Here is a 20,390-nt window from a genome sequence, read left to right on the forward strand (position 1 = left end):
GTAACAGAGGAAAGAGAGCGAATCTGCATCACTTGCATATTCTGCTCCCTGTCTCGGGTGGGACGCCCCTCCTCCTCTTCCTCCTCGCTTTCTCAGTGTGCGCCAGAAGAGTAGCACAGTTGACTGAATTAGGCTCTTTGTGAGCTAGTACTCAGTAATCATGGCACGCAAATCAACTCTCTGCTTCAAATAGAGCTAAAGTCTGTGAGATACATGTCAGTGAAAATATGTTTCCTGTTTGTTTTTGCATTCTGGGTGGCTGTTATAGACATCTGTCGGTCAAACTGGCCGCAGTCCTTCATCACTCATCATGATGTGATCATTCACTAGAATAGAAATGTTTGGCAGTCATATTGTCTTGCTGACCTCCCCTAGAAGGAGACACAGTTTTTTTTAACATCCATTAATAAAATGCTTAACATTCTGTAGCTGCTGTGGGGAAATTGCAGTTTGCTTTTTGTGCAGCAATATTGCTCTCATTAATCTTTTTGTTTGTCTTTTCTAGTTTTGTGCCTGAAAGATCCTTCTCCCTGCAGAAATTGGTAAGTTTCTCTTAAGTTGAGTAAACTCTCTGCACAAGCAGCCATAACCACTGATAGCTGTCATTTTTGTTCTTGTGCCTCATATCCAGAATCTGCAGTGGGGTTTAAATGCATAACATTTTTTAAGTATGTTTGTGTTTGGGAGCAAACTATATTTACAGCACATTTTAATAATGGCTCTGTTTGCACATCAGCATTTGAAATGTCCCACCCCCTGTCCTGATATGGAGAATATGATTGTTTGCAAAATATCCCATCCTGGCTGAAACAAATGTTCTGATTGGTTGTCTGTCCCTTGCCTTCACATTAGTGCTTCCGCCACTTCGTGTGCTTCAATAGAATCCACAGTTCACTCTGCTGTGGCATCGCCTCTGTAGTTTGAAAATCCTTTGATATGTATCATTACTTATTTTAGGTGAGCATACGCAAAATCCTTAGAAAAATAGATGGGTGGACATACTGTGTATATGTCAGATGTTCCCTGTTTTATGTCTTGACTTTTATGTTGAAATTCTGGTTTAGTTCCCTGTTAGTTTTGTAGTCCTTTGTAGTTTCTTTTCATGATTGGTTTTCCCCTGATTGTTTCCCCAGGAGTTCCTTGTTCCCTTGTTTTTCCTTGTGTATTTAAGTCCTTGTTTTCCCCTGGTTTCTTTGTCAGTCTTCATATGTATTATGCTGTGCTTTGTTCCCTGTGTTTTGTTTCGTTATGTTCTGAGTTACCTGGTTGAATGGGAAATTACCTCCATGATTGTGAACATGGGAAGAGACTCGGGAACGACCTCCGGGGTCGTGAAAATGGGATGAGACTTGGAAACAACCTCTGTGGTCGTGGGCATGGACAGAGACTTGGGAATGACCTCTGTGGTCGTGGGCATGGGAGGAGACTCGGAAACGACCTCCGTGGTCGTGTACATGGGAAGAGACTTGGGAACAGAAACTTTTCTTCTCCTCCTCTGGATGGCCGAAGTTGACAACGCTGGCTCTGGGACGGGCGAGGCTGGCAGCGCTGGCTCTGGGACGGACAAGGCTGGCAATGCTGGCTCTGGGACGGACGAGGCTGGCAACTCGTTGACCGTGGCAGGTGTGGGCGCAGACAATTTTTGAGGTAGGGTCTTCATGGACTTACGCACCGACATCAGTGGCAGATCATACATGGAGACTGGGGCCGTGGAAGGCATCACGACGGGGGCCGTGGACGCAGGTTTTGGCCCAGGGTTCCTGCCATAATCCACTGTATAAAGGGAACCGCTAAGTTCCAGAGCCGAGCATCCAGTGAGAATCAGCCGGAGGCATGAGTTCCCTTAGTGCACTATTCAGACCGGCCCAGAAGAAAACCACCAGAGAGCGGTCTGGATAGTGCACTACATTTGCCAGCTCTAAAAACTCACGGGTGTGATCCTCAACTGGACAGTCCCCTTGCTGAAGGAGCAGAATCCTGACGGCTGCTAGATCCATTTCTTGGTCAGCCTTTCTGTGACGAGACAGGAGAGGAATGAGGATCTAAATGCAGCATTTTAATAAAACAAAAGTAAACCAGGTAACTCAGAACATAACGAAACAAAACACAGGGAACAAAGCACAGCATAATACAGATGAAGACTGACAAAGAAACCAGGGGAAAATAAGGGCTTAAATACACAAGGGAAAACAAGGGAACGAGGAACACCTGGAGAAACAATCAGGGGAAAACCAATCATGAAAAGAAACTACAAAGGACTACAAAACTAACAGGAAACAGGAACAGGGAACTAAACCAGAATTTCTACATAAAAGTCAAGACAAAAAACGGAATATGTGACAGTATACTTGCGAATGTGCTAGACTACACTAATGTGTTTGACTTTCTTATGCGGAACACAAAAGGAGATGTTTTAATGAATATCTACATTCATCTTTTCAATACAATGACAGTAGATAGAGCACTCACTTTAAAGCTTAAAGGAATACACCAGGTTCAGTACAAGTTAGCTCAATCGACAGCATTTGGGGCATAAAGTTGATTACCACAAACATTAATTTCGACTCGTTCCTCCTTTTCTTTAAAAAAAGCAAAAATTTATGGGGACAATTTTTTTGTGGGTTTAAGGGCAGAAATTTTAAGCTTATAATTGTATAAAAGCACTTGATTTAATTCTTCTTATGAAACTTGTGTATTATTTGAGCTGTAAAGTTGTTTATATGGTCATTTTTACAGTCATTTCAGGGTTTTAGGGTTTGTTGACATTACATCGTCATGGTAACGAAGTTGTAAATAACTTTACACAGAAAAGGTTAGTAAGTGATTTCATCACACTAAAATCATGTTTACACACATATTCTTTATGTCTTGTGGCATACCTTTTGAAACCTTCCAAAAATGACCCTCATTCACTTCTATTGTGAGTGCCTCACTGGAACCTTGAAAAGGAGGGGCAAGTCAAAAATAATTTTTGTGGTTATCAATAGTATGCCACAAATTCTGTCGATTGAGCTTAACTTTCATAGAACCAGGGATATTCCTTTAAATATGGACCCAAAAGTATCCATTTGAAAATACGAGTAAATATGACAGGATTTTATTTTTGGGTGAAATTTGTCCATTAAACTGAGCTGAGAATACTACATTTTTTAATGGTAGCTGAAGGAATAATCAAATATAACTTTGTGAATTACAGCATTACAATTTTGTAGAGATCTCCCTAGCTTAAGTGTTCTGTAGGTGCAGATTCAGTGTAGGCCTGCTCATATCTGCTAAATTAATAATGTCATGGTTACTTGTGTAACCTCCGTTTCCTGATGGAGGGAACGAGATGTTGTGGTGATGTAGTGACACTAGGGGTCACTCTTGGGAGCCCGAGACACCTCTGGTCTTTGATAAAAGGCCAATGGAAATTGGCGAGTGGTATTTGCATGCCACTCCCCCGGACATACGGGTATAAAAGGAGCTGGTATGCATCCACTCATTCAGGTTTTATGCTGAGGAGCCGATATAAGGTCTGGCCATTTCAGCGGGTAGTTCAGCGTTGTGGCAGGAGGGACACAACGTCTCGTTCCCTCCATCTGGGAATGGAGGTTACACAAGTAACCATGACGTTCCCTACCTGTCACTCACTCGACGTTGTGTCGATGTAGTGACACTAGGGGTCCCTATACGAAACGCCACAATTGGCTGAACTGTGTTACGTGAACTGGTGGAGTGTGGTGGGCAGACTACTGTGTGCCTCATAGCCAGCACACCAGGTCGACACGTAACCTCCCCCAACATAGTTATGAGTGTCGAACGGCCCTTTGAGGACAAGTCGACTACTCAAGAGATAGAGACAGGCTTAACCCAGTCGTGGCCTCTTTTCCCCTTCTCTTTTTCCACTCCCTAAAAAGGAGGGGGATTATCCGACTGGGCCGCCAGATCTAGTCGGGGGGTGTCCCTCCCAAGGGGAAGACACCGTGGAGACCACACCTCGCCCAAAAAGAGGGGGGGATATTTAAGTGGAAGAATACGTCACATGGTCTTTCCAACAATGTGGAGAGTCTTCAAGGTAGATCCTACCCAACGGGGGAGGAATTACTACAACATGGAGACTGGGGCAGAGGGGCTCTGCCCAAGGAAGACGCAGTTTGCCAACAGGGAAATGAATTAGCGGAAGATATATATCACATGGGGTTAGCCTTACAGGGAACCACCACATGCGGAGCACCTACCCCATAACAGGACTCTTAGTTAGCACGTGTACTGGGCTGGCAGCGAGTCTCTCCGAAAAGTCGACTGCCACAGGGCTCGGAGGAAGTCAACCAGGGAACAAAGTTTGTGAACACTACTGGGAATTAATGGCGCACGTCTTCAGCTCAAAAGGAGGTGGAAGGCGCTATGTGCAAGCGATAGACCCGGCCGGCTATCCCGGGCTTATCCGCTTGTATTGCGTGCCACTACCTGGGATGTTTCCGGTTCCACCCAGAGGTTGTAGAACCTTGCAAAGATGTTGGGTGTTGCCCAGCCTGCTGCTCTGCAAATGTCTGTTAGAGAGGCACCCCTGGCCAGGGCCCAGGAAGCCGCTACACCCCTGGTAGAATGGGCTCGTAGCCCTACCAGGGGCAGCGTGTCCTGGGCGTGATATGCCATAGTTATGGTGTCAATGAGCCAGTGGGCGATCCTCTGCTTGGAGACAGCGCTTCCTTTTCCGCTGTGCTCCAAAGCAGACAAAGAGCTGCTCAGAGATCCTAAAGCTCTGCGTGCAATCCAAATAGATGTGTAAAGCGCGCCCCGGACACAGCAACGACAGGGCTGGGTCTGCCTCCTCCTGGGGCAGCGCTTGCAGGTTCACCACCTGGTCCCTAAAAGGGGTGGTGGGAACCTTGGGCACATAGTCCGGTCGGGGTCTCAGGATCACGTGAGAGTAACCTGGACCAAACTCCAGGCATGTTTTGCTGACAGAGAACGCTTTCAGGTCTCCTACCCTCTTGATGGAAGTGAGCGCAGTAAGGAGGGCAGTTTTCAAGGAGAGTGCCTTAAGCTCGGCTGACAGCAAAGGCTCAAAGGGGGCTCTCTGTAGACCCTGAAGAACTACAGAGAGGTCCCATGAGGGAACGAGGCACGGTCTGGAGGGATTCAGCATCCTGGCGCCTCTTAGGAACCTGATGATCAGGTCGTGCTTCCCTAAGGACTTACCGTCGACTGCGTCGTGGTGTGAAGCTATGGCGGCAATGAACACCTTCAAGGTGGAAGGGGACAGCCTCCCTTCCAACCTCTCCTGCAGGAAGGAAAGCACTGATCCGACTGCGCATCTCTGGGGGTCTTCCTGTCGGGAAGAACACCACTTAGTGAACAGACGCCACTTAAAGGCATACAGGCACCTTGTAGAGGGGGCCTAGCCTGAGTGATTGTGTCTACCAGTGTGCCCATCCGAATCAACTCCAAATCAGCTGGACCACCTGAGGGTGGAGTCTCCACTCTCCCCTGAGGGTAACCTGCCGTGACAGCGCGTCCGCTGTAGTGTTGAGGTTGCCCGGGATGTGAGTGGCTCGCAGCGACTTGAAGTGCTGCTGACTCCAGAGGAGGAGACGGTGGGCGAGTTGTGACATACAATGAGAGCGCAGACCGCCTTGGCGGTTGACATATGCTACCGTTGCCGTGTTGTCTGTCTGAACTAACACGTGCTTGCCCTGGATCAGTGGCCGAAACCTCCGCAGGGCGAGCAGAATTGCCAACAACTCGAGGCAGTTGATGTGCCAATGCAGTCGCGGGCCCATCCACAGGCCGGCGGCTGCGTGCCCGTTGCAAACAGAGCCCCAGCCTGTTTTGGAGGTGTCTGTCGTGACCACGACGTGCCTGGAGACCAGTTCTAGAGGAACACCTGCCCATAGAAACGAGAGGTTGGTCCAAGGGCTGAAAAGATGGTGACAGACCGGTGTGATGACCACGCGATCTGTCCCATGGCACCATGCCCATCTCGGGACTCGAGTCTGAAGCCAGTGCTGAAGCGGTCTCATATGCATCAACCCGAGCGGGTTGGCTACCGCCGAGGATGCCATATGCCCCAGGAGCCTCTGAAAAAGTCAGAAGGGGCTATAGATGCAGTACACAGAACAAAGCAATAATTAGCGATCTATCTGAATCATCATGGCAAAAGGCCTCTCCGTGACTTGAAATAAAACTCCCATAACTGTCATGTAACTAATGCTTTTTCATGGGTAAAAAGAAAAGAAAGGAGACCGTTTATCGACATGCGCACGCCGAGGTCAGTTATGGTCTTAAACCGGTGTATACCTACATGATGGACGAAGCTGAGCTACAGGCCAGCACCGACTGGGTGTGCTCGTTCGTAAGGCATGCCGTCAAAGAGACAGAGTCCAGCTCCAAACCGAGAAAAGAGATGCTCTGAACCAGGAGGAGCTTGCTCTTTTCCCAGTTGACCCGAAGCCCTAGTCGGCTGAGGTGTGAGAGCACCAAGTCCCTGTGTGCGCACATGTCTTGAGAGTGAGCTAGGATTAGCCAGTTGTCGAGATAGTTGAGAATGCGAGTGCCCACCTCCCTTAACGGGGAAAGGGCAGCCTCTGCGATCTTTGTGAAAACGCGAGGAGACAGGGACAGGCCAAAAGGGAGGACTTTGTACTGATACACCTGACCCTCGAATGCAAAGGCAGGAAGGGTCTGTGTCGAGGAAGGATTGAGACGTGGAAGTACACGTTCTTCAGGTCTACCGCCACGAACCAATCTTGATGCCGGGCGCTCGCCAGAATGCGTTTTTGCATGAGCATCTTGAACAGGAGTCTGTGTAAGGCTGGTACAGTACTCGCAGGTCCAAGATTGGCCGCAACCCACCGCCTTTTTTCAATACGATGAAGTAGGTGCTGTAAAACCCTTTCTTCATCTCGGCTGGAGGGACAGATTCTATCGCACCCTTCCGTAGGAGGGTAGCGATCTCCGCGCGCAAGGTTGCAGCGTTTTCGTTCTTGACCATGGTGAAGTGAATACTGCTGAACCTGGGCGGGCGCATGGCGAACTGAATCGCGTAGCCGAGTCGAATGGTCCGGATCAGCCATCGCGATGGATTGGAAAGTGCAAGCCACGCATCCGAGTTCCGCGCAAGGGGGACCAAAGGGACGGGGGAGGAAGAGGCCTGTCCTCGTAACCCATGGAGACTGCCACATCGTGTGCCACAGCTGGGCGCTCAGGGGTGGAAAGACCACCGCTGGAGTGCCAATCCTGCAAGGAAAAACCCATGGACGGTGGTCGTGATGACGACCGTGCACACCAGGTATGTGACCCAGGGAGGAAGGAAACCGCTCTTTTGCAGAACTGTTGGGTACCGCAGCCACTTGGGCATGCGGCGAAATCAAACAAAAAGGCAACAAAAGATTTTCCACCCGGCTCTCCACCGGGGGATGGAGTGGTCTTCTTACCAGCTCCAGGTGAGTGGGTTCCTTCGTCCTTGTGTCGCCCGTCTCAGGGGCGCTTTGATGACCTCCGTGGGTTCTTAGGTGCCGACTTTGAGACGGGTGGCATCTGCTTCCTGCAGTAGGCGCAACGCTGGGGCCGGGCCGAAGGGGTGGGCTGCGGCGGAGCTGGTGCAGTCACCGCAGGGGGACGCCCTTTGCGACAAGCAGACGGGGTGCGGGATCTTGAGCCGTGCCGGGGCAGGATGTGCCAGATAGCCTCCGTCTGCTGCTTCAACGCCGAGAACTGCTGGGCAAAGTCCTCGACGGTGTCACCGAATAGGCCAGCCTGGGAAATGGGGGCAGCAAGAAACCGTGTCTTGTCGGCCTCACCCATCTCGACCAGGTTGAGCCAAAGATGAAGCTCCTGGACCACTAATGTGGCCATCGTCTGCCCGAGAGACCGCGCCATGACCTTCGTCACTCGGAGAGTGAGGTCGGTCACGGAGCGCAGTTCCTGCATCAAATCTGGGGCGGAACTACCCTCGTGCAGTTCTTTCAACGCCTTGGCTTGGTGGACCTGCAGGAGAGCCATGGCGTGCAGGGCAGAGGTGGCTTGTCCAGCAGCGCTGTAGGCTTTAGCCGTCAGGGACGACGTGAGTCTACAGGGCTTGGATGGGAGCTTAGGGCGTCCGCGCCAGGTGGCAGCGCTCTGCGGGCATAGGTGCATCGCGAGCGCCTTATCCACCGGGGGAATTGCCGTATAGCCCCTGGCCGCCCCGCCATCGAGGGTAGTGAGAGCGGGGGTACTGCGGAATCGGGGCCGGGCAGAAAATGGTGCCTCCCAAGATTTTGTTAGCTCCTCGTGCACTTCCGGGAAGAAAGGCACTGGAGCAGGGCATGGCTGCTTTGAGCGGTGCTGTGAGCCCAGGAACCAATTGTCAAGCCGCGAGGGTTTAGGGGAGAGCGAAGGGTTCTACTAACCCGACGCTCGCGGCCGCCCGGGAAAGCATGTCCAACATTTCGGCATCAGCCTGTGACTGGGCAATTGTTCCCGAGGGTGGGAGCCCAGCTGAGGCTTCTGCTTCCGACTGGACAAGCCCGCTCTCCGATGCTGCGCTTGAGAGCTCATCATCTTCGTGGGCTCCGAACAAGAAGCCAGACTCGCTGTGAGATGAGCTGGCAAACTCATCCGGAAGCCCGACTGGGGCAGACGAGCGTGCTGGGGAATGGGAGGTCCACGGGGGGATTCCCGGCGGAGGCGATCCCATTGGGATCCCTTTTCTTACGAAAGCAAGCCGCGACCGCAACGTTGCCATGGTCATGTTCTCGCAATGAGAACATGAACCATCCACAAACGCTGCCTCCGTGTGGGTCGTGCCCAGACACGAAAGACAGCGATCATGACTATCCGAAGTTGAGAGATAACGACCGTAACCAGGAATAACACACAATCGGAAAGGTATCTTTAAAAAGACGCGTCTTTAAAAAGACATTCCGTGTGTGCCGCTCTATTAGAGAAATATACTCTTTTAGAGGAAGAAGCTCTTTTAGAAAATATACTCTCTTTGTTTTCTGCCGAAGCGCCCAGGGGCGTTCTCTGCAGTGCACCAGTGCAGAGGAGGGAGAAGCCGCTGAAATGCGCCGTCAGATCCAGCAGAGGTGAATGAACAGTAGAATTCAGCTCAATGAGCATGACCGTTCGGCTCCGAAGAGAAAATCTGAATGAGTGGTTGCATACCAGCTCCTTTTATACCCGTATGTCTGGGGGAGTGGCATGCAAATACCACTTGCCAATTTTTATTGGCCTTTTATCAAAGACCAGAGGTGTCTCGGGCTCCCAAGAGTGACCCCTAGTGTCACTACATCGACACAACATCGAGTGAGTGACAGATAGGGAACACCAAGTTATTAAACGCTAAAAGAATTCATAGCACTTGTCTTTATGCCGCTCCTGATCTGATAAGCTGCACGTTTGTGGCACGCTCCAAATGAACGTGACAGGTTAACAACACGGAGACTGATATAAAAGACAGAAGTAATATTCCCAGTACGATTGTACACAGTGTGATTGTAGCTCAGCTTCGTCCATCATGTAGGTATACACCGGTTTAAGACCATAACTGACCTCGGCGTGCGCATGTTGATGAACGGTCTCCTTTCTTTTCTTTTTACCCATGAAAAAGCATTAGTTACGTGACAGTTATGGGAGCTTTATTTCAAGTCAAGGAGAGGCCTTTTGCCATGATGATTCAGATAGATCGCTAATTATTGCTTTGTTCTGTGTACTGCATCTATAGCCAACATTTGGCAAGCGATCATTTTGACAAACTTTGCTAGTTGAATTGTAATGATAAATTATTTCATAATGCTGTGCTGCTCAACGAAAACTGCTAGAGGGCACGTCTCTATCTGCAGGGGTTTATGAATATACACAAATTGTTTGATATACATTGAGTACTTTCTAGATAAACTTGATAATTTATAGATATTGATTTCTAGATAACTTTCTAGATAGACTTGGTTTAGATAAAATTAATATCTACACTGGCTAATAAGTATTTTGCAGTTTTGCAATCTGTGTTTATTAGATTTTAATTTATTTTACATTTACACTCTGTTGACAACTTCCCCCTGTGGTGCGTTTGTACATTTTTATTGCACACCTTTGCTTCCTATAATGAAAAGAACTTGGATTTGTCTAACCAGGTTGCCTTGCATTCTAATAAAGAACATGCAATTTGAATCATGTTGGAGTACATTTAAAAGGTAAAAAAATTGAATCGTCCATAAGTTTGATAAAAATTTAGATTTTTTCATTAATTTTTTTGCCATATCGCCCAGCCCTAGTGTGGATATAATAAGAGGTTCTTTATCTCACCAGCACATGTTAATCTATGCTCAAAGGACCTGCACTGATGATGGGGGGTGGAGTATTTTGGGAAATGTCTTTGAAGATGTGATGAGGTTGAGGAAGAATCACAGAGCAGCATGGCTGCTGCAAACTACACTAGGCTGCAGCTCACCTCTCAGCATGTATTCTTCTTTATTTATAAGAATAATAGAAGAAGAAGATCGAGGTCTCTTTGTGTATACAGTGCCTTTTCAGCACTGTTTGAGTGCTTTCATAAAAGGGCAGAGACAGAGACTTTTACCAGTTTACATGAGGCAGAATAGGGCAGGGTCAAACTGAAAAGGCTCTTCGTGAAGACAGACAGGAGTCTTATGTTGTGTCTTCCACTGTCTAAGAGCGGCAGGTGTCAAGTGATAATTAATTTGAGGGAAACATGCATGACTTTTTTTCTTCATCTTAGTGGCACTATCTATAAGCACAGCAAAAATCTAGTTGTGTTGGGCAGAAGGGGGAGGGGCACAGAGACACGCTTCCAGAAAGGAATTGGACATGAATTCTAATGAAGATACTGATAACTGAGTCAAGTCATTTCTATTTGTATAGCGCTTTTCACAACACACATAGTTTCAAAGCAGCTTTACAGAAAATCATTAACAGAAAATTAAACTGTAAAATCTATAAAGTCTTAAAATCATTATTGTGTAATTGTAAACTGTGTATAAAAATAAATAATTAAACAATTAAATAATAATTGTATTTAGAACCCCAGTGAGCAAGCCAAAGGCGACTGTGGCAAGGAACAAAACAACTCAATAAGATGTTGGTTAATGGAGAAAAATAACCTTAGGAGAAACCAGGCTCACTGTGGGGGGCAGTTCCCTTCTGGCTAAACAGCTTGAATATAATGCCAATATTAATTATCTATGTATAGTGCAAGTCATGGTTTAAAAGTAAGTGTTAAGGGCCAGTGTTTAAACAAAGATTTTGTATGAACTGTAAGATTAATGACTAATGTCTTTGAAGTTCATCCTGGATTAACTGCAGAAGTTCACATAGATGCATTGTGCTTTGTTAGTTGGCTGATGAAGGCTTTTGTTGGCAATTATTTGATAGTATATGTATTCATTTTAAGAGTGTAGTCAATCATTAGACCAAGGTGATGCAGGCAGAGATCAGTGAGGTGCATAGCTGTTCAACCGGCAGGTCATTTCGGTGGGGTCTATCCTAGTTTCCAAGTAAGTCAGTCCAAGTTTCAGGCAGTGGCATATGAAGTATCTCATGTCTTACAGTTGGAGTTGGCATCAGTTCATCCTCTGAAGCCCATCGTAAAAGACTGAAGTGAATAGACCAGACAAGATTAGGCCATTTGCTGGCAGGTGGCACATGAGTCATTGACAAATAAGGTTGTCCTTAAAAAATTAGAAACAATTAACATTTTTATAAATAATTTTGAAAACCTGGTTTAAAACACGTGTCAAGTTTGTAGACATGTAATCTTTCAGTTCATGTTGTTTTAACAAATTTTTTGAAAAACATTTATAGCATTTTGTAAAAAAAAAATAAAAAAAATAAAAAATGTATGTCTTTAACGTCATGTGGTACAACCATCAAGTAAAAGGTATTAAAATAGCTTCCTTGCACCTTGAATACATGAGTGTACACAACTTCATCATTCATTTAAAAAAAGTTTTCAAACATATGTTTCAAGGTGAAAAATATTTTTTACAGATATCATGAATTTTTAAGTCAAGAATATCAATACGTTTTCTCATGGTTACATCAAATGACCTGAATCAAATGTGCATTTTCATTAAAATTTCAAAAATACTGATATTTAATGATATGACAAAATAATAAATTGTTTTTAAATTTTCACACACAGTCTTGTGGGTCTAAAGAGATCTTCCCTGTTTTATGATTTTTGTCACATGACAACAATATTTCTACCTACATGTTGGTTGCACCACATGACTTTGCTGGGCAAAAGTTTTTCAAATATTAATCCTATTTTAAAATAAAATTGTTTCACTGCATTTTGTTTAAAGAAATAATCATAAAAGATTATTCAGCATAACTCATGCCAATATTTCTTTTTTCAAGAATTTCAGCTTTTAATTAGACTTTGGATTTTTTTTACTGTTTCCGGACAGTTGCACCACATGACATTTATTTACTTTAAGCCCCAGAAAATATATCGAAATGATATTGAACTCAGTAATTGAAAACATGTTCATCATAGAAGAGTTGTATTCAAGTCACTGTTTTGTGTGAATTGCATTTGTAATGTATTTTTGAATAACTGATGGCACTGGCACATGTGTTCCACTGTACACTGGGAAAAAAAATGTTAACCTAAAAATGTGCTTCATATGGTAACATCTAAATTTCCTAATTATTATAAATCACTGAATCAAGCTGAAAACATTAGGTTACACCAACAAAACTAATTTAAGGGTTAGCCTAGATCAGGTAGAAATAGCTTTTTAAGATAACAATTGCAGTTTACCTCTTTTTGCTCTGTACAGTATGTGTGATTTCTGTCCTTAACTGGATTGTTATCTATTTTTGATTGTTAGGTCATGTAGTAGCTTCACTTTAATGAACAGGAGCATGCGAGGTGTGCCTGGCACTTCTCATGACAAATCAAATTATGTTTCCCTGTTTCTTTCATATGTCCTTGTAATGTCATTGTATGTCACTTGGAATGTTATTGATTCTTGTGCAGTGTTGATTGTAAATTATATAGTGTTACTGTTTTGCAGAACACTGATTCCGATGCTCTCATCCACATTTCTTAGTTTGCCCTTATATTTTATGCAGAGCACAGCATCAATAGGTGGGGAAGAGTTGCATTTGATGAAATATGATAGTGCCCCTCGTCTTACAAATCAAGCAAAATGGAAACATTTGCATACATACGGAGACAGAAATTTAAAACCTGCTGGTGTTTCACGCTGTGATGCTTCGTGCCCTTTTCTGAAAATGGAGGCATGCAGGCTGCCCTGCACTTTCATTGGAAACTGACAATGCAATAGCAGTGGTTCATTAACAGAATAATGTTTTAGCCTTTAAATTGAAGAGGGAAAAAAGTCACTCTCATTATTATTACTTTGATATTTGCTTAGACTGTAATGCTGACATGACACTAATAAATCTAATGTGAACATCTGTTCAACAGAGCTGCAACAAGTCCTAGTACAACCGGTGCAAACCGGCTGTGACTGAAACATTCTTTTTTGGGGGATTTTGTTTGGGCAGACGCATTCTTGCTGTCTCTTTTCAGTTTCTTTGCAGTGTGGTTCTATGATTGCTTTTGGCCAAGCTCGTGATTGATCAAGTGCAAAAGAGGATTAGTGGATGCAGAGAGAACAGATCCAATTCAGCCTGGGCTCGCTCTACTTATGACAGTTAGCTGTCTTCCAGAATGCAGTGAAAGAGTGAGACAGTGTTGTGATCCACCATCAGATCTGAACTCATCTAAGCTCATCTTCCTTTGGATAGTTTCCATCTATCAGCATCAAACTGACAGAGCAGCCAGGAGAGCAGCAGCCATGTTGGAACCCATCACATACCAGCCCGCTGTTCGAAACAGTTGTGACTGCTTTTTCTTATACTTAGACCAGTGACAGTATGTGTTCTCATAAAAAGTCTTTAAATGGCTGAGAAAGGATGTGGAAAAAGCAGATCTGGCAATTTAATGAACAGGAGCAATGAAAAGCCTCGGTGCAAACTGATGATATGCTTCCTGCAGTGATGATAGGCCCTTAATCTGCATTTCATTTGGTGCAGAGCAGTCAGACGGGCTAAGTTACTGTTACTTTCAAATGTATACAGAATAAATTCCACAGGCTGCGAGAAAGCTTTTTATTGCTGTCTTAAAGAGAAAAGCAGCCTCAGCTGCCTACCTTATTTGTCATTTTGTTACACTATAAAAATAATTTACCTTATAACAGCATTCTTTGCATTGAAAGTTTCAGTGTAGCTACGCTTCAACTAACCAGATGATCTCTCTGTGTACATGGATTTAGATGCTATTTGTGCTTTGATCCATTTTAATTTGTGAGTGTGTGTTTACAAGTGAATATTGCGTACGCTGGCATACTCATACTCCCCTTGTTCAAAGTCATTTTTTGGCAATTTAGTTTCACTCAGAACACAAATGTTGCTCCAAATGAATCAAACCCTTAAGAGGACAGGCACACTAAATTAACCTATTGCTTAAACTTACCACTGTACCTGTATACACTACTATATATATATATATATATATATATATATATATATATATATATATATATATATATATATATAGAGAGAGAGAGAGATATATATATATAGCTTTGTGTGTGTATGTGTATATATATGTGTCATTAGTCTCATACTTTGTATAAGCTGCTATGTCTTGTTAATTTGTGTGTTTTGTTCAATAAAAAAAAAAAGAGGACATGCACAAACAGAACAATCATTTGATATTTTGGCTAAGATTTTTTCTTACTTTAATCTGCAGATTCTCTGGACGACAGTTAATGCTGTAGGAACTATATTGCCATAGGACAATTTTCAAAGTTTGTTACACTGAATTAATATTTCAGCAAAATAGATATCTGATTCTTTTTAAACTGTGAGAGACCTTGAAAACGAATATTAGAAAGATAAAACAAACTTAAATGATTGTTCTCACATTCCTTTCTTTCTTTCTTTCTTTCTCATAATGTCCAGTGATTGTCTTTTCTTCACATGCTGATTTAGCTGCAATCTCACTCTGACAGAAAGCTGTTGTGGTGCTTTGCAATGTCAGCGACAACTAAAGCAGCCTGCTTATAGCAAATAAAAGAACACCACTTCTTCTGTCGAAACTTGTTTTACACTACCATATTTATTGTTGTGCTTGGGTTGAGGATGTTGGCTGTGAAACACCACCTTTGCATGGCCCCATTTGCTGAGTGAAGATTCATGCCTCTTAGTCATGGTCACCTTTTTTAATTGGCTCTGACCTGTTTTTCCCCAAAGACTCATATGACTCAGCTGGTCTGATCGGTTGCCCAACCCAGAGGCATACTGTGCTTTAAAACAGTAAACAACGAGAGCAGGCAGAATCTGAAAAATATGGACTTTCATCTGGAAAACTACTAATGTGCAGACTGAAGTTTTTGTTGTGGGGGAATCAGACGCACTAACAGAGCATCTTTTACTAACTAACATGGCTTAGAGGTTTGCAACCTGACCTAGTCCTGATGGTATCCTTGAAACAGCTGGGTTTCTGGACAGGTTTGGGTAAATTTTTCAAATATGACTTTGGGTTCGGGTCGGGTTTGTACACTCTGTAAATCTTTCCAGGTGCAGACATGTTTGCGTGACATCACACACCTGGGTCTGTAGATTTCCACACAAGTTTCGATGTTGGAATTCCAAAAATAAGTGGCATTCCATTGCTCTTTTCCCAGTAGGAAGTTGGAAATTCCTAGTTAAATGGAAAGCAGCATAAATCATCACAGCATCAAGCTTCCAACAGAGCACACGGTAACTTTCTGTCCAGGGCAGAGACGGCGCACAACACTCTTGAGAAGCACACACACACCAGGCGTGTTCTTCCTTTATAACAGCTAGATGGACCACAGATGAATGGAACAGAACGCCGGGCCTTTAAAACAATTTTCACATTAACACTGCGTTTGTAAAATGCAATGGTTATGGCGTCTCCGGTCAAGCCATGTCTGAACCATTGCAAAATCACGGTTCAGACAGCCCCAAAGAGTTGACCAGTGAGTCTTTATATAATGACAAAATATGATGCATTATGTTTTGATAATATTGTAACAAATTACGTTATAACAGCCTGAGATAATGAATAGGCAAGAAACTGGAACAACAAGACGCAATGCAGCAGCCAAAGACTCGTGTCTGACATATATGTACATGTCTATATGCCCCCCCTCCCCTCGAGAACTCGAGTAGATCATATGTGTTTTTGTGTGTGTCTGCTCTGTTTTTTTTATTGTTTTCCTTTGTAAACACATGCTGGACGGATGGCTTTGACTGTTGCACCGGGTCTCAATGTTTCCTCAGCGTCTCGCGCAGGTCCGGCACATTTTTTGATACCGTGTCAAGATAAAAATAACTTTAAGTTACAAAATCACATGTCGAGACATCTGTGTTCTGTTTCATTCGTTGCACTGCGTCTAGCTTGTTTTTAGTGCAGGTGTTGAAACAAAGATTCAGTGTTTTGAACAAGTTCAGGCTGCAAAGTGGTGCCTGTTACATTGTTTCACATTATTCCAGATTGTTTTTGCACTGAGGAACGTTTTGGTGCTTGATAATGTTTTTTTCCTTCTACTCTAGTGTGTGGAGGGACCTCCATGCCTTGTTTAAACTGTGTATGTTGCCTACAATGCTTACATAAAATACAGTCTATTGCAACAGTAGTTGCTAAGAGAAGAAATTATAAAGAGAGTGAACAATTTTGCATTCAGGCTTAAAATCTGACGGTAATAGCTTTGTAATAATGTAAGAGTCATAGATTATTAGTACTGGGCTTACAAGGCCTGTCAGACCACATACTGTATGTTTATGTGTGCTTCTCACACCCTCAGTTTTTCAATACTCCCACAATTTCTGAGCTAATTTCCGTAGCTGGACTGTTTTTATTTATTTATTTATTTATTTTTGAAGTGATGCTGTTGCTGTATCCCAGTGGTGAGAAATATGAGGAGGAACACTCTGTTCTGCAGTTCTGTGGGACTCTCTGTTCCGCTGGCGGTAAATGCAAAGAGTGCAGTGATGCTGTGATACAAAAGGTGATTTTGGTCCTCTTGTCTGCATCCTATCTCTCTCTTTCTGTCATGCCGAGTCTCCAGGGGCCAGCTGGCTCTGTCAGGCCTCCATTACCTCTCAGTGCAGAGAGCAGAACAGAGCAAGGATTTAACCTCAATATCTAACAAGATGCACAACATTACATAAGATAAACACAATGTAGCAGTACAAGTACACACAACACACATGCATATACACACTTAGGCACATAAACACAGCATGCCTCTACTAATCTGTACTCATGCCTCATAAGTAATGCTTTCAGATAAAGTATTGAGATGAACTTAGATTGTAAACAAACACTGATTTTTCAGCCTCTGATCTTTGTTCACTGGAGCCAGATCTGACTGCACACTCTTTTCAATGCTCTTTTCACACTCACTGTGTGTGTGTGTTTGTGTTATTTTCAGCCTCATGAATAATTTATTTCGTTAGGGAAGGCTGTCAATGGGCAGAGGGTGGAGCTTTTTCACATTTCTCTGCCTCAATGTGGCATTATCTCTGAGCATAACCTTCCCAGTCTTGACCATCTCCTCCTCAGACTTTATTTTTCAACCATCTCATCACCCCGAGTGCTGACATATACCCAACTTACAACAGTCTACTTTTAATCAACTAAGTCTTCTTCCTTTCGGCAGATGTAAAGTTAATTTGTTGTTGTAGTTGAAAAAGCAGAAAAATCTTAAAAATCCATTGTAGTTGTGTGTTTAGCTGAAGGCAGGCCTGATAAAGGAGTTGGATGGGTGTGTTGCTCTCTTCCTCCTGACTAATGGCCATTCCCTCCTTCTGCTGCTTTATAATGAAGAATTATCACATATATTTTCACAAATGGTAGCAAATCTGGTTACTGGCCGGCAAGAATAGAACAGAATCCTTCATATATGGGTGCACTGGGCCACAACTGCTGGAGCTACAAAATCAAACAATACGTTTTGACTAATGGGATATTACTACTCAGTAAGTACAAATGTATATTGTAACATCCATCAACGAATCTCCTATTATGCTGACATAATGAAGGTGCTCTGTAATGCTGCCCTGTTCTGCTTCAGGAATCCGTATTCATCACCAGGCGCAGGAGCTATGATGACTCATACATCACAGGTCTAGAAAAGGTCATGGCCGTTACTATGATCATTTATGTGGGAAAATAGGTAGTACTCCATGGGAATCTTATCAAGGGTGGGATTAAATGATTAAGCTATACGAGCCAAAGCTATGCAACTTAAGTTGAAATAGCAACTAGATCGAACTTTTTCCATTGTCAGAATTCAGAAAGCGCATGCCAGTTCTCATTATTTCAGTGCATCTACTTATTCACTCATATGTCTAGTTTTACAGCATTCTTATGGTGTTGTGCATCACAATGCATGTTAGAGGCTTATAAAAAGGAGATTCACACAGACTGAATATAAATTGTTGCATAAAAAAATAGAGGTTATGTCATAAAGCAGCTGTTAATGGTGATATATGTTTTAATATTGTGGGTTTGCTTGTGTTTTGATTGCATAAGCACAGCAAATGTGGAATATATTGGAAGAGCAAATAAGATGGATCTGAGTGCCTGAGGTTTTTTAAAAGTTATACTTGGTGGCCTTTTTTTTATTATCGCTGCTTCAAACCCTCTCATTTATTCTAATACTTCCTTTTTATGTTTCAGTGTCTTTCCTTTTCTCTTGCTCTATCCGCTTCTCCCTCTCCCCATCTCTCTCTCTCTCTCTCTCTCTCTCTCTCTCTCTCTCTCTTTCTCTCTGGAAGCATTGAAGGGTCTGCTCCCAGCAGCTGCCACAGCCCAGATGGCTGACAGGAGGCAAGCAGTCTACTGCAGTGGCAGCTTTGTCCTGTGTGTGTGAATGTGGGTGGGTGAGGCAGCAAGAGAAGCAAATTTGGTCACAAGCCCAACTACTCTTAGCACTTTTCACTCGCTTGCTCACTCACTCACACTCTCAAATTTTAATTCAAATGAGCTTTATTGGCATGACTGCGTTGCCAAAGCATTCAGTGATAAATACATGCATGTACTGTACATGAGAAAGGCCCCCAAATAAAGATATTTAGTATATAGTAATTTAAGTAATTGTAATATAATAAATAAATACATTTCGGATTCAAAAACATTACACCATATACTGTGGCAACAGACAAAGTACTTCGACAATACAAAAAGTGGCTTTAAAGTCTAAATGTTTTTGTTTTATTTTCATATAATTTAATATTTAAGGTATAATGTACAGTAAGCTGGTTTTTAATTGCAACAAGCCCTGACAGGGTGATCAGGATCCCGATGTGAAGCAATATACCGCTTATTACATGGCTACTAAACAAACAAATAAATAAATACATGGTCATAAAATATTCATTTGCATTGAGATTATGTATTTATGCGAGAAGAAATAAATCACTGAACAGCTAAATTCCACCCTTCAGTTTGCATCGGAGTTCTGTTAGTGTTTATTTAGGAATTATTGAAAGTCTGACTGCTCATTATCCAGCTCATTAAAAGACTACTTGCCAAATAAATAAATAAATACACTTGAAACATTGATTTGAGTTGAAATTATTTATTAGCTTACTTGTAGAGATCACGCAGTGATCCAAGAGGTAGTAAAGATAGCTTGCAATACCTTGATAAACAGTCTGGTGTATAGATGTGCGGTTATTACTCAGAAATATCAGACCGCTAGCTGGTGTCATTGGCCAGTCAGAACACAATTCGAGTATTCCAGAGAGCCATGTAATAAAACCCTATTATCCATCTGCTCTATTTTTAATGGTCTATCTTGGTACTCCTGCATCAGATGGGCGCTTTTGTTGCATCTCTCTTTGAACGCGTCACGTCTCACTAGTTTTTAGTGTCTCTAGTCATAAGTGCTTTGTTTTTGGGATGATTTGTCAAGTTAAACATGGTTTGAGACTTTGAAAAGCTGTTCTCGAGATATCTGTATTCTGTTGTACTCGGTCCAGCTGTCATTGAGGGTAAAAGCGTATCTATGGAAGACTGTGCTGCCTGCTCGATGGTTTGACGAAACGCACTGCCTGTACAGCTGGAGTTGTGCTGACTGCCCTCTACTTCTGCAGATTTGCTAAAACATCAAGGTGCTACTTAAAGGCTGAACTGCTACGATGGTAGGAACATTTCTTATTACAGAATTTACTTACGTGTCGGGGGTGTGATTAATTACATTTTTTTACACGTTATTTTATCAAATGAAACACTTAATTAGCGCATTAAATCAACAGCCCAACAAAAACATACAGGTAAGCACATAACAAAATGTAAAGAAATGAAAAATTAACTACAGAGGACACTCACTTGCTAACTCTTACTCTTTTAC

General features: G+C 43.4%; 1 protein-coding gene across 5 annotated transcripts in view; it reads left to right on the top strand.

Moving 5' to 3' along the window:
* LOC127446599 (amyloid-beta A4 precursor protein-binding family A member 2-like) overlaps positions 1 to 20,390 on the top strand; it is a 127,615-nt gene that overhangs the window by 23,951 nt on the left and 83,274 nt on the right. For all 5 annotated transcript variants that reach the window (XM_051707667.1, XM_051707676.1, XM_051707652.1 and 2 more), the window contains one exon: positions 506 to 542. The gene's annotated coding sequence lies outside the window, so the exon portion shown is untranslated. The remainder of the gene's footprint in view (positions 1 to 505; positions 543 to 20,390) is intronic.

This window comes from Myxocyprinus asiaticus, chromosome 1 (genome assembly GCF_019703515.2).
Source record: "Myxocyprinus asiaticus isolate MX2 ecotype Aquarium Trade chromosome 1, UBuf_Myxa_2, whole genome shotgun sequence".
NCBI classification, from domain to species: domain Eukaryota; kingdom Metazoa; phylum Chordata; class Actinopteri; order Cypriniformes; family Catostomidae; genus Myxocyprinus; species Myxocyprinus asiaticus.